Source organism: Phalacrocorax aristotelis, chromosome 4, assembly GCF_949628215.1.
Source record: "Phalacrocorax aristotelis chromosome 4, bGulAri2.1, whole genome shotgun sequence".
Taxonomy (NCBI): Eukaryota; Metazoa; Chordata; class Aves; order Suliformes; family Phalacrocoracidae; genus Phalacrocorax; species Phalacrocorax aristotelis.
In genome coordinates this window covers 15,823,753-15,837,646 of record NC_134279.1, presented here as the reverse complement: position 1 = coordinate 15,837,646, position 13,894 = coordinate 15,823,753, and the positions used below count along the sequence as shown (strand labels likewise).

At 39.8% G+C, this 13,894-nt stretch overlaps 1 long non-coding RNA gene across 1 annotated transcript in view; it reads right to left on the bottom strand.

Annotated features, from left to right (window-relative positions):
- The window catches only part of LOC142056915 (uncharacterized), a 191,399-nt gene that overhangs the window by 106,427 nt on the left and 71,078 nt on the right, over positions 1 to 13,894 (bottom strand). Inside the window, exon 2 of the long non-coding RNA XR_012660470.1 lies at positions 12,925 to 12,996. This is a non-coding gene — a long non-coding RNA (uncharacterized LOC142056915). The remainder of the gene's footprint in view (positions 1 to 12,924; positions 12,997 to 13,894) is intronic.

Below are 13,894 nucleotides of genomic sequence, written 5' to 3'. Positions count from 1 at the left end.
TTTTTGCTTTAGAAAAGACACAGCTGAAGAAAGAAATAGCCTCTACTTTTATTGCTTTCACATGAATTTTGCCTTGTGCTGTTTGAGTGGGACAGAGCTAAATACAGAACTGAAATAAAGGTGTAAGTCCTCTATGTCTCACACACAAAGAGGCCATCAGATAGCTGTTAATGCTGCACTGGGATTCTGCCATCTGTGGAGTGCTGGATTAATTATGCATGGCATGCTGATTTTACTACTGTAATTGTGCACATATTCACACCCCCTATCACAGCCTCGATGGTAAAACTTGTGCATAACATTATACTTTAGACGACCTCCTGCTGGTTTAGAAAGGAAAACTCTAACTTTATTCTATTCTCCCTCAGTATTTACTTCAGTTTCCCTTTCAAGCTTCTCAAACACACAATAAGCTTTTGATTATCAGGGTTTTAAGTGCTCCACTGGACATCCAGTGTGTATTTATGAATGGAATTAATAAAGAAGCAATCCGACTCCATCAAGAGAGAATTTGCAGCTACTCTTAAGCGCCATGGAGCAGCACAAGTTGAAATTGAAAAGAGCTAGAGGTCCCTGGCCTTCATTTTTTTACATTTAGATGCACCCATTAAAAGCCTTAAAAATTCCTGTTTTTCATTTTAGGATCTCTGTACAGCCAATTCATTTACTGAACTGAAAAAATATTAAAGGCTGCATACACAATCAAAACTATAAAACTACTTGTCTTGCTAAAGAAAGCCAGTAACATTATGCTATTTACTGCTTACATTTCTGCCCTGCTCTATTCCCCCCCCTAGATTTTCAAGTCACATTTTGTTGTAATTGTCAGTAAATTCTCATAGAAGTACTTGAAGCCCAAATTGTGGGTTCCTTATCAATATAAAATTAACACAAATGTGTCTCAAAAAGAGTAAGGAAGAAAGGGGCTGTGTGCCTTGCCTTGACAATGCACCCTATGCTCTTAACATTAAGGACAAGAAATTTGTCCTAAGTGGTTATGAACATTTCATTTACCACCAATGGGTGTATTTATACACATGCCTAAAAGCAAGCTAGTTCCTTTGCAAGACACTGCCTACTGTCCTGCAAATAGCAGCCTGCCCTCTGCAGAGCTAAGTTTTTTGATGCACCAGACACCAGGAAAAGATTGAAAAGCAAAAGGGACGTTGGGGCATTTCAGATACAAAAGGGATCAAGGACTAGTTCAAAACTCTCTAAAGAAAAGTGTTGGGAAGAAAGATTTCCCAGGCTAGATGAGGAAGAGTATGTAAGCATTCCAAGGACTTACTCAAATACTTGCACTGTGCTCGTGCCTGTGCCCACTGTGCAGGCATGTAAGATCTTCCTAGTGTGCTTAGCTGCTGACATTTTTCTAAGACTCATCCCAATCACCTTGCTGCTTTTTTCCAGAAAAGGTGAAGTTCAAAAGGCTCCTCACAACAGTAGCATGTATCTGGTGTTGAGTACCACCCAGTTATTTCTAGTGCAGCTCTTGCCCCAGCTACTACATTTGAAATGAGACTACACATGAAAAAGCAGAAAGGCAGTAAAACTATTTTGTTCTAAAATCAGACAAAACCAATCTTGCCCCAAACGGTGGTTCCAGCAAGAAACCACAGTATAGTCCTGAAAATAGGTAAATACTCAGTTGAAAAATTCCCCTTTCCCTGCCTTGTGACAACTGTCTGCACTCAGCTTCTGCACCTGGGCCAGAGGTGCAAGCGAGCCACATTCTGCCAGGCAAGAACTTACAGGAGAAAGCAAAGCAAGAGAGGTATGGCAAGCCTTCAGCTGTTGCTTCTACGACATCAAATTCCTCAGGTTTTAGCCAAAATCCCTTACTTTATCCCTTTATAGGTCAGGCCACCTCTACAGAAGAAATAAACATTTTTACATTTGTCAGTGTCAAGGCACCTGCAAACTTTGGAGCATTCAGATCTGGAAATTTAATGTTTCTTCACATCAATCCCAATATCACAGGTAAAGAATAATTGTGTCTTAGGAAATATGCCCCAAAATGTGATGTGGGAAAGACCTTTAAAAATGTGGTACATCTTTGATCAATATACTCAAACTGAAGAGGACATTCTCCCAACACAAGAACCAAGTTCAGGCCTTCCCCTACTTTTTCCACCTAGGGAAGTCCCACTTAGTTTTCTAAGCCTACCTTGTCTGAAAAAGTACAGTGTGTGTCCAGTCAGTCCATCCTCTGCATCAAAGCCGTGATAACACGCTAGATGCTCTCCCCAACAAAACCCCCATGCTGTGCAGCCACAGCAACACTGCTACCGCCTGACTCATTGTAAATGCCCAGACTAGGCAAACAGGAAGACTAATGGTTATTCAAGCAAATTTGGGCCACCATGATGGGAAAGGTGCAGAGGGAAAACATTATGACCAGAGTTCTTTTGAAACAACCTGACAGTTGATAGATGAGCATCCATAAAATGACAAAGGCTCCCTGTGTAAAGCCCCTTGCTACCAACATCTTCTCCCTGGGAAACTAATTACCCTGTACTGTCAGTGAAAATATTATTTTTCCGGTAATTATTTTTCCCTTTTCATTGACGAAGCAGCCATGAAAAGTCCCCCCATCTCTCATTTTTGACCCTACTTGAGTTAAAAACATCACGCAATGATGTTCATGTGATTTTAGCTAATGGACAAGGAGCATGTTTTTGTGATGCTGATTTCCATTTGCTGTTTGCAAGTGTGTATACTGGGAAAAACAGTAGAGACAGCAGAGTTTATCTCTAGGCTGTTGGAGCAGTGGCGAGCGAGGAATAACAGCCGGAGGATGGAAGTTGCTAAAGGCAAAGGGCTATCTATCAAAATGCATTTTAAAAAATATTAGGTAGTGAAGCCTTTTTCCTCAAGTGCTGGGTTCAATCCCCTTTCATTAAACTTGTATCGTAAATTTGTCCTTAAAATGCACAAGTGTGAAAAAGCAGAGGGTCCTAATCTAGCCCTCAAGGTTTAGTTAATACCAATCTTTGGGGGGCTTGAGGTCCAAGCCTATGTCAAAGTTTTAAATGCTACTTGAGTCGTATAATTTAATTTACATGCAGTAAGATTTAGGGTTTGAAAGCTGAATTTGGCTCCAAGAAGTGTTTTTAGGACAAAGGGAATTAAATTAAGGTGGGTTTTTTGTTGTATTGTTGGTGGTGTTTGTTTTTTTTAATTTCAAGCTATTGCAGAGTTTCCCATATTGTATAAATCTATGGAAATAAATAACACTAAGCAAATTCTGAAACTTAAGTCTCAGACCATTTTTACATTCATTAGTGCTACAAGAAAATAAAAGTCTTCACAGAAGAAAACAAATTATTTGATTACTCAAAACTATCTGCCCAACTCAATTTTTTGGTCCTAATTGTGAGGTTTTCACAAGAAAAATGGGTTAATAAAATAATCCAGCATCTAGCCACAAAGACATATTGTAAAAAATTTCCTAATCTGAATTGACAATACATTAGGCATTAGGTCTCCTGACAAAACTAATAAAAAAAGTAGAAATAAGGTGTCCCTCAGCTAAGTGTAAAGACGGATTATACTCAGCCACAGAATCCCACATTCAAGAATTACACAAGCTGTAATGGACGAGCTCTACCTGTGTGTGTTATCCAGAGCTGGGAACTGTGCTGCTGCTGTTGCATCAGAAAACCTGCCTTCACCCCCAGCAAACAGTCGCTGCTGCTGCACTAGCCATCATCTACCTCCACCAGCCCCACAGGACCAAGAAGCAGGTAGGGCAGGCAAACTGAACTGGCTGACCAACCCAGAGAGGAAGAGCTTCTGGAGAGAAGTAATATTTTCCTGGACTTGTTGACCCATTGCTATGGCCACAAGGATCCAAGTACACGTAATTAACACTATTACTCCAGCTAATAACTGACAATCCCTCTCTGCAAATCTTGCTTTGATATTAATACACACACAGAGGGCTATTTGAAGAGGCATGCTCATTTGCCACTGGCAATTAAATTACCACTGCCAGGCTGAACTGCTTGCTGACTATAAACAGCCAAGGTCAGAGGGAGCTGTCTGATGATTGAGTTCAAGGCAAAATTTAGTTCTCTCAGACAGCGTGACTCAAGCTTTCATGTTGTCAGTTTAATGTGACAATCTGGGATCTCCCAATTGCTGCATTTCATGTTCAAGTTGTTGTCAGCTTCCCCTGGGTAACATTATCTTCTCTAGTAAATATTTTCACATGATCTACTAAAGACAAAAGTCTCTATTCTCCTGTATAATTTCTTCTACATTGCAGAGCACACTGAGAAATCACCATTCTTACCACCTCTGGGAAAAAGTCTTATTTCTTGCTAGAGCTTCATTCAGTGGGGAACAATAGGGAAGAGAGAGAGAAGAGGTTCTCTGTTCATTTCATTCTGGGCCATCTTTGCATACGTTGGGATGCAAAGTAACTCAAGTAGTAAATGTCACACAACTGTTCACTACAGCAAGTAAAACAATCAGATCTGATATTGTTTGGACAGAGAGGTTTAGTGGAAGGAATATCTGCTTTTCAGGTTTCTTATGAAATGCTATTACTAAAGTATACAGATCTACTCTGTGTTGATTATGAAGCAGCTAAAAAACTAACAAGAAATGCTCATTTGAAACATCCCACCCATAAAAGTAAACTTGGAAAAGACATATGTTACATAAATATGCAATATAGTATCTGTAAGAACACCCATTCTAGGAAAGAGAACCTGTTTAGATAGCCAAATAAAAACCCAGTCATTTAAGTCTAATTTGTTCTTCACTTCTCCAGTTATAGCTTCTCTTTAGGAGGAAATTTCAGTGGTCTCTAACCTCATATTACAGTCCGCTCACCAAGACCTTGCACCTGTATTTGGCAATCCATTCCTTTAACTCACCACTTGTCAAGTGTTGGGAATCTGATAGCACTAGCCTTGCTCCAGCAAAGTGGCAAGAGTCAGCTGATAGACACTGCCAGTTGGGAATTTAACCTAAATTAAATATTACATGGACTTCGCTCTCTTCAAGAAAGACCACCCAGATAACTGCAATGTGAAAACCAAACGTGATCTCTGCTTACACCTATGTCAGCCAAGAGTCTGGGATAAGGCCACTAAGTCAAGCAACTGCAGAATTGGTCTGAAGCCCTCTTACAGACTTCAAATGGTGTAGCAAACCTGCCAATACTTGAAAGATTCATTAAGGTTCTGAGGACAGGTTTGTCTTTCTTCACTAAAAATACTATGGCATTTGGTAGATATGGCATTTATTCAAAAAAGGTACAGAGTAATTTGACCCAAGGGCAATAAAGGCTTTCAGCCACACAATACTTTATCTGCTGCAACGTGAATTAGTGAATTGGAAAGAGCACCTAATCTTCTCTTATTTTCTATGTGCAAAGGTAGAAATCCAGAAATACATTTTTGAGCTACAGCCAGGTAAATAATTAAAAATACTTCCCATAATCATTCACATGAGCTCAAGTTTAAAAAAACTATTGCAGCCATACTTAAGTTCTTTTTGGTTTGTTTCGACAAAAAGCCCATGAAGTCAGGTTTTACACCTCCTCTTATAAATCAAAGATTAACTTAAAATTTATTTTCACTGAGAATTTGAGTGAGAAACTGAATTTTAGGGCTTAAGTTTCTCCATTTACAAAAGACAAACAGTATCACACATGACTTATGAAACCAATAAAAGGAAGGTCAGATTGCATTAGGTTTTTAGTATGAAATATCATGTTGCACTGCACCTCTGCTAAAGCCAGACAGTATTTTAGTCCCAACCTTAGTAAAATTTTTCACTTGAGTAGTGTAAGAATTTCACACATTGCTTCAAGTATCCATAACCCTCAAAGGAAGAAATTAAAAAAAAATCAAATCAATGGAGACTTACTTCCTGCAGCCTGAACTGTGATAAAAGGTGCCTTTTCTTAGCCTGGTTGTTTGCCACCCCAGTAGAAAGCACTACAAATTGGTTTTTACAAGGCATTTGGTAGAAAAACTATTAAGTCTAGGTGAAAGAGGTACAATAGAGTGCCCTCTTATCAGTCATATTCTACTTTATTTAAGCAGCAACACATTTAAGTGGGGGTTAAGAGTATACATTTAGAAGTATAAACATGATACTGTTTTAGTCTTCTGTGTCAATGAAAATAAATCAAGTCCAGTGAATGAAGAAACATGCCTTCTTTTAATGAGTATATTTCTAGCTAGGCCAGAAATAGTTTAATTGATTAATCGCAGCTGCTATGATTCAAAGTAGTATATAGGAGGTCAGATGACTGAACACAAAGAAGGAACACTTGCCATCAGCATAATATTGTTTATGGTACAGTTATCAGGGGATGAAAATGTCTTCAAAGTACAAATGAACTGCTCTCACACCTTTTTTTTTTTAAATCTTATCTGCAAATATTGCAGGGACCATCATAGAAAACACTACATCAATTCTAGTGAACACTAGTCAATAAATTTTGCCAAAGTTACCTGCAATGATTAGAGCCAGGCTCAAGGTTCCAACATTAAACAATAAAGTTTTTACCGTCTTTTATCCATCTTTTACCCACTTTTCAATGAACCACTGCACCAGAATTAGCATTTATTAGAATAAAGTTCTTCAGGGAGTTAAAAGACATTAAACTTGAGTTCAAGGCAAGGTTTAAGGCTATCTATTTGTTAAACAGTGATGTGTGACACAGTATACAGGTAAGTTTTATAAAAAGTCACAGTAGGTTTCTTTTGTCAGAAGGTCTAACCTGCTCAAAGCACATGTCCTGTTTACACTAAATTGATTTGAAATTTTACAGCTATATAGATCCCAGTGACTGGGAAACAAAACTATTACTTTTTTTTTTCCTCCTATGATAGGGAAAAAAAGAGAGGTTCACATATCATATCATTCATGAAAATGAAAAGGGAAGTGAAAATGGAGGGATTCATTTAGCAGACTGGAAATTTAACAACCGGGCAAGTATAATTCTGCAACAGGTCATGATTGCAAGAAAATCAGCTAATTAACTTACTTGGCAAAGGGCCAAAGAAAATAACTTTATTCCTTTGGAACTTGATAATCTAATCTATAATCACAAGGGCAAAATCCGCATGCAGAGTTTCCACAATTCTAGTTACATGGACCGTTATCCCAGCACAACGGGGAACTACAAAAGGCTGATCCACTGCCCAAAGCTAAATGTTTAAATATGCCTTCAATACACGTCTGGGAGATGGGATCTATTCCAAGAAAAAGTGACCCTCTCTCAGGGAGGAAAAAGAAACGTGAATCTCCAAGCCTTGGCAGAAGTTACACATGTATTTCTGAAAGGTGCCACAGCAAGATTTGGAAACTTTTTGAAACCATTTAAAATACCATCTGTGGCCTAGAAGTTGGCCTCTCCAAAGCAGATGGTTCTCAGTAGTCCTTGCACAATAAATAAAACCATTTTTTTACAATTAAAGAAAAAACGCCAACAAGTCAAAACCAGTTAAGACCGTATTAAGCAAGTCCTTAGATTAAAATCTCCATTCTAGACAAAAAAGTCAAGCTATGTACATTTTGTCAAATGAAACATTAGTCAACCTTAGTTCTTAAGTTTAACTACCTTGAATGGCAAGCAATGGAATGAAGCTTTGAAATGTTCATTTAATTAGAGTGACTCCATGTCATGTACTTTAAATGCCTGGGCTTACTTTTCGTACTGCTAAGCAATAGCTTGTACGCATAAACCTGACAATGCAAATTGAATAGAAGGTTACTAGTGAGGGAGAGTGGCTTACAATCTGACACACAATAGCTGGAAACATCATGACAACCCTGGAGAGGAAGATTTTAACACTCATCATCTCACCCTCCAGCCTAACTCTGAAGACCTCAATTCACATTTTGGGTATCTAAACTTCCCCCTTACTGCTTGTAACACTCATACAAAAGGTGTGAGATCAGACACTCAGGCTGTTGGCCCTCTCAGAGTTTGTAGTCCTTACAAAAGTCACATTTCAGAGGTCAGCACAAACATGGGCAAAATGAATTGGTGGTGGTCCTGAAGAAGCTATTTCTATGCTGTTCACTATTGTAAACTCCAGCAAGCAACCAGTAGAGTCCATGGCATATATGAATGGGATACTTCTGTACTCAGCTGCTGTAATCCCCACAGAGACAGAAAGAGATTATATTACAAAGGGCAATGAACTGGTGTACTAATTGCTATTACAGACTCCACAGAGAAGACATAGCGCATAATGTTGATGAACTGGTGCCCTCTGAAAGTCATACTCTTAATTCCAGTATTATTTAGTAAATGTTAATTATTTCCAAGTGGTAAAAATCTCTTTCAATTCAAATCATATAATCGTAGCAACTATTTAAGACCTCAACAGTACAGTCGCTAGCCTTTCTTCCATAAAACACATTTCCATATATTTAAAACACTATTTTAAAAAATTCAAAGCCAGTTTCTTATTTTCTTTACTTGCCATGGTCCAAGTTTCGTATTCTGCTGTTGCTGCAGTAAAAGACATCACAGCTACCCAAAACCAGTGAAGACTAGAGAACTGCATGTTCACGATATCACTGGCTGTTAGTAGACTTAAGTGGCACCCCAAAGACAAGTGCTGGTATGCAGGTAATGAAGGTGATAGTGGTTTTCAAATATAGTCTCTTTAACTGAGAAACCAACATTTCATTACCCAGGCAATAAACAGTTTGTTTGTCTTTACTCATTAACACCACATTTCCCAAAAGTAACTCAGCATTTACCCTTATTCTGTCCCTGCAGCAGCCAGCAGCACATGCCTAGGGAAGGCCTACGGCACATAATTCACCCTTATAAAGTCTTCTCCAAGAATAAAATATTACTGCAGTGTATTCTTTTTAGTTATACAACTAAGAATCACCACGAGTAGTATGGGTGACATGAACATCAGAAAGGGAGGTAAACATGAAGTACAATAGGTAGAATAAATCATGTCCCTTAGTGACTTAAAAGGCTCCTCACATGATTTACAAATACCTGTCTGCATTTCCTTCTATGCTATTCATATATATATATGTGTGTACATACAAGATAACAGGGCCAAGAAACTGCAGGAGTTTGAAAGCATCGTACACACACTGCGGATCCCTCCCCATCCAGAATATAGTCTTTTGTTATTGTGGCATTAGTGGTAACAGCCCCTTTGTGCAAAAGTCAGATGTGCCCACCCCATTGCTGACTCAAGAGCACATGGAATAAATTAACTGGAACCCTATAATCCAACTAGTACTAGTGCGGATGAGAGACAATGAAGATGTCTTGTGAGCATCTGATCCTCCAGTTAAAGTCCTCAAGCCTATTTCAGGTACCCAGGTGAAAGCAGTTTTCATCACCAGAACCGTGTAAGAAACCATCATTTGTCATAATCCACCTTGTTCCATTTAACCTGCTGAATCATTTACTGTATCTAGTACTTTAGCATATCCAAGTGGAGATATGGGCCATCTTAAACATTATCAGAAGATATCAGACCACACTGATTAGACATACTGCTCTTCTCATAGGCTGCCTTGTTGCTAATTGCCATTTGAATTTCTTACAGGTCAAATTCAGTAAGAAAACATTCCGTCATTTTCACTGCACTGATACAGGAACTGCAATTTTACATAGCAAACCCTCATTTCTCTGTCTCTGGGCATGCATGAAATACAGTTTCTTCTGGTTAGATTATAGGAACAGATGTACTACATCAGACCCCAAGTCTCATTTAGTCTAGTACCCTGTCTTCCACAGCAGCCAACAACATAAGGTTAAGGGAAAAGTAAAGAAAACAGAAGTATTGAATTATTTTGCACACAGAGGCATCAACCAACTGTCTCAACAACTTCCTAAGCTGGGGACTATTACACTGTATTTAAAAGCTGTGAGTGGTCCTTGACTTATTTTTGTCTAAGGGCTTTGATACATTTATTGTTTTACATCCACAGAATTCAAGAGAGATGAGTTCAAAAAGTTAAACATGCATAATTTTTTCTTTTTTTAAAAAACACGTCCACTTAAAGAGACCGAAGTCATGCTATCCGTTCATTTTCCTCAGGTGACATAAACAGCTGTTCTCTCTTTGCCTTCCTCACTCCATTCTTGAGCCTACAGATCTCTCTGATAAGCCCCACTGAATAACAGGATAGAAACTACATATTCTGATTTACACAGAGGAAAAAAAAATTAAAAAAAACAAGGAGAAAAATTCTCTTTGGCATAACCAGCTTGGTCCTCATATAGTATCCTCTGAGGAAGGCTGCACGTTCATTTTTCTAATAATTTAAACAGATTCAGCTGCAGAGCAGGGATCAGGATCTAGGACAAGTTGTAGGTTTGGGACATTTTTTTTTTTTTTTTAATTAAAAAAAGGTAAATAGGAAGAGAAGGATTTCCTTCCGTTAGGAGAGCTGAGAAAGAAAATCCTTGGGTAATGGGTAATTTGTCTCAGGGTTGTCCGCCATCATTTTCCCTCTCCAGACCTCACAAGAAAAAATGCATCTTGGAGCAAAAGAGAAATGCTGGTGGATGTCAAACATTTAGAGGAGAAGATCACAAGCTGCAGTGGAGATGGCAGGCCCATGAGCAGCGCCAAGAGCAAGTGATGCGTAAAATCATTAAATGTGAAGGGCTGGGCAACAGTGCCTAGACTTATCTGGAAGTTTAATCAGAGAGAAGAATTGCAAAAAAAAAGAATAGAGACGGATGAAAGCTGCAAAGTTACGTGTTTGACCTTTTTATAACAAACTCCCCCCAGCCAGAAAAAGGGTGGGGGGGATGGGGGTTCGGGGGAGCAGGGCAGAGGAAAAAAAAAAGAGAAAGCCCAGGTAACGTGCATTATTGTGGTTATTACCAAATGAGTACGCACTTATTTCTCTCTGGCTTTCTCAGGAATGCAGATGCAGCTAGAGTACAGGCTGACAGCTGTTTACTCAATGCTGTCTCCACTAGGGAGACTGGTTTTCAGTTTTTAGCTCACAGAAGATGCAGAGAGTTTGCCAGAAATACTTGGGCCAAGCAACATACGTCTGAGTTACTAGCATCATTGGGCAGGCTTTAGATAATTCAATCTTATTGCAGAATTTTGTTATTTCATACAGAAGAGCCTTGCTAGTTCCCTGTAAGTCAAGGCAGGCTGTGCCTCTTTCCCCCCCAGTCAGTAGCTACTCTGACATTCACCAAATTCTCCACACAAATATGGTGGGCTCTCAATGGACACAGAATGTAAAGGAGACTACGCTACCCTTAGAGAGGGATAAAAAGCTGCTCCTCCTCTATCAAGCTCCCTATGGCCACACTGGGAAGTAAATGACAAATGAGCTCTGTCATTTTGATCTTTGAATGCCATCTTCCAGAGAACCAGTCCCACTCAAAGGGAAGACTTGGAGGCCCATCAAGGCCAACTGGGACATAATATAGGACAACTTAGCTGTTTTTCTCCAGATGGAGTACCTGGCCTCAGATAGAGTCACTTAAAATGGTTGCTGTTGACAATAATAAGAGCATTCTGAGCTACAGTTCTAGTGCTAATAACCCAAATAAATCATTGCAATCTAGTTTCTGAGGAAACAGCAAGCTGTGGTTCAGATCGGTGTTTATCACGTACTTGACAATCTCATTTCTACTTATAGGAAAGGCAATGCCTCATGTAATAAACAAAAAAAACCTCCAACCCCCTTCCCAGGATTTCCTAATGGTGGAGTTTTAGCCTGGTACATCATTTATATTTCAAAAGACATCTCACAGACTTTGACAGCCTGCAGGCAGCAATGAGCCCCCACCACTGACAGGCTTCCAGCTGCAAAGGGCTAGCTTCTAGCATTTGCTTGAACCAAGCATAAAGTGGGCAACCCAAGAGATCTGTTCACTCTCTCAGCCACAGGTCCTGAAATGATTCTTGGTTAACAAGGACTGCCTGTGTAAAATAACTTCAGGAAGGGCAGTGGTGAATCACCGAGCCCTTACTGCCATGCAATAAAAAGCCAGCAGCTCATATAGCACTCAAGCAAATCACAGAAGGGTAGAAAGAGGAGCACATATGTGATGGAGGCAGTCATTCTTCTTTCCTCGGTCTACCCAAGCAACAGAAGATAGCACTTGTATCATAAAAAGTTTCTCCTATGTCTAACTTCAGAGGACAGCTTTTTAAGAAAGCTTGACTCCCAAGAGCTCTCCTTATTGTCCATGTGAACTGTAGGGAGCTGACTGCTTTCAAAACTCTGTCTCATGACAGGGGTGAAGTATGAACTGAACCCTCCAGAAAACTTGACCTGCTCCTCCTTCCTTATTAGTTCAACCATTTATTTACTTCCAAGAGGCACAGCCAGCTCCTCACACTTTGGACCTTGTCTTAATCTTTTCCTGTTCACAGAACCAGCTTCATAAACTTGCAGACAATATGTTCATGCCTCTGTGTAATAAAGTTTAAGGAAAATAAGTGTCCTGCAGGTCACCTCATGGTCAGTCTTCATGAACATAAAGGTGTAGAAAAACAGCTGACAAGTCAAAACCAAATCCTCTGATGTGGGCTGTCTAAATATCCCTTAAATGTCAAGATCTGTCCAGACTGCCTGTTTCTCTGGGACTCTTTTAGCTTTGAAACTTACTGATAGTGACACTGAAACAGCACTGTCCATGTTTAACTCCAAATCACAGACTGCCACTAACACAACCAGCTAGAGTATAGGGAAAGGTGCTTCCCCAAACTCCAGCACTGCATTAGATAGTGACCATCCTGGAACAAGCTGCCCAGGGAGCCTGTCGATTCTCCTTCCCTGGAGACCCTGCACCTGGATGCATTCCTGTGCCCCCTGCTCTGGGTGTCCCTGCTCAGGCAGAGGGGTTGGACAAGATGATCTCCAGAGGTCCCTTCCAACCCTTACTGTTCTGTGATTCTAAGATGCAGCCCTTAAGAGGGCAATCCTTACCTTGTGGACTTACTTAGAGTTTCAACAGCTAGACTAAAAGATTTTTCACGTTCCTGCAACAGGACAAGGCTTCTGAAACAGAAAACAAAAGCAATTTTTAATTTCTTACACATAAATAGACATCTGAGTACAACACTTGATTCATGAGAATCACAGAACTTGGACAACATGCCCACTTGTAAAGGAATTTGCAGTGGTCTGCTCCTCCTAATCTTTCATGGAAATGAGTGGGGATGCACAAATTGACAAAAAGCCTGTGGACACTTCACAAGTGGCATTTTCATATTGATGAAAACAAAAACTTGGATAAACACAAAAGTCAGTCTCTCTCTTCCCCCAGCATGTACACAAGTCGTTGGTACACAGCCTGGGGTATTTTAAGGAGACTTGATTTTCAGTGACAGAAGAGTTAGAGTTAAAATTCAGTGCCTCACAAAATTGAGAAAAAACAACTGAGGCTTCTAGGATTAACAGCTAGGATCTGCAGGGTTTTTTTCTTAATATTTTGAGGGATCATATGATACTACCACCTTAAGGGACACTCTATAGGAACATGTTGTCTGTGAACACCAAGGTTAAGTTAGAGCTATGACTTGTTTATTTTTGCTAAGTAACTCTCTTCTCTCTTCACCAGCAACATTTGATTTACTTATTGTTTTGGGGAGTGCATTGCAAATTTAGTATGTCAGAGAAACTGCACAGCACCATATGCAGCATGAGCCGAAATCATGTCAAAAGTATGTCAAACAGCACAGATCTTGAGAAGAAAATAGGTGACTAAAAGCACCATTCTTTTCTCCCTTTTATAGGGTAACTGTTGAGCCAGCACACCTCTCTGGGTGCAGTGGCTGGTGTTACCATCAGTCCCAGGTACAAAGGCGACCCAAAGCAGTTTTGTGTTCTTCTGAGGATGCTGGCCCGAGTCTGACTTCACATCCCAGCTCTGAATACACAGTGCACAGTAGGCTCT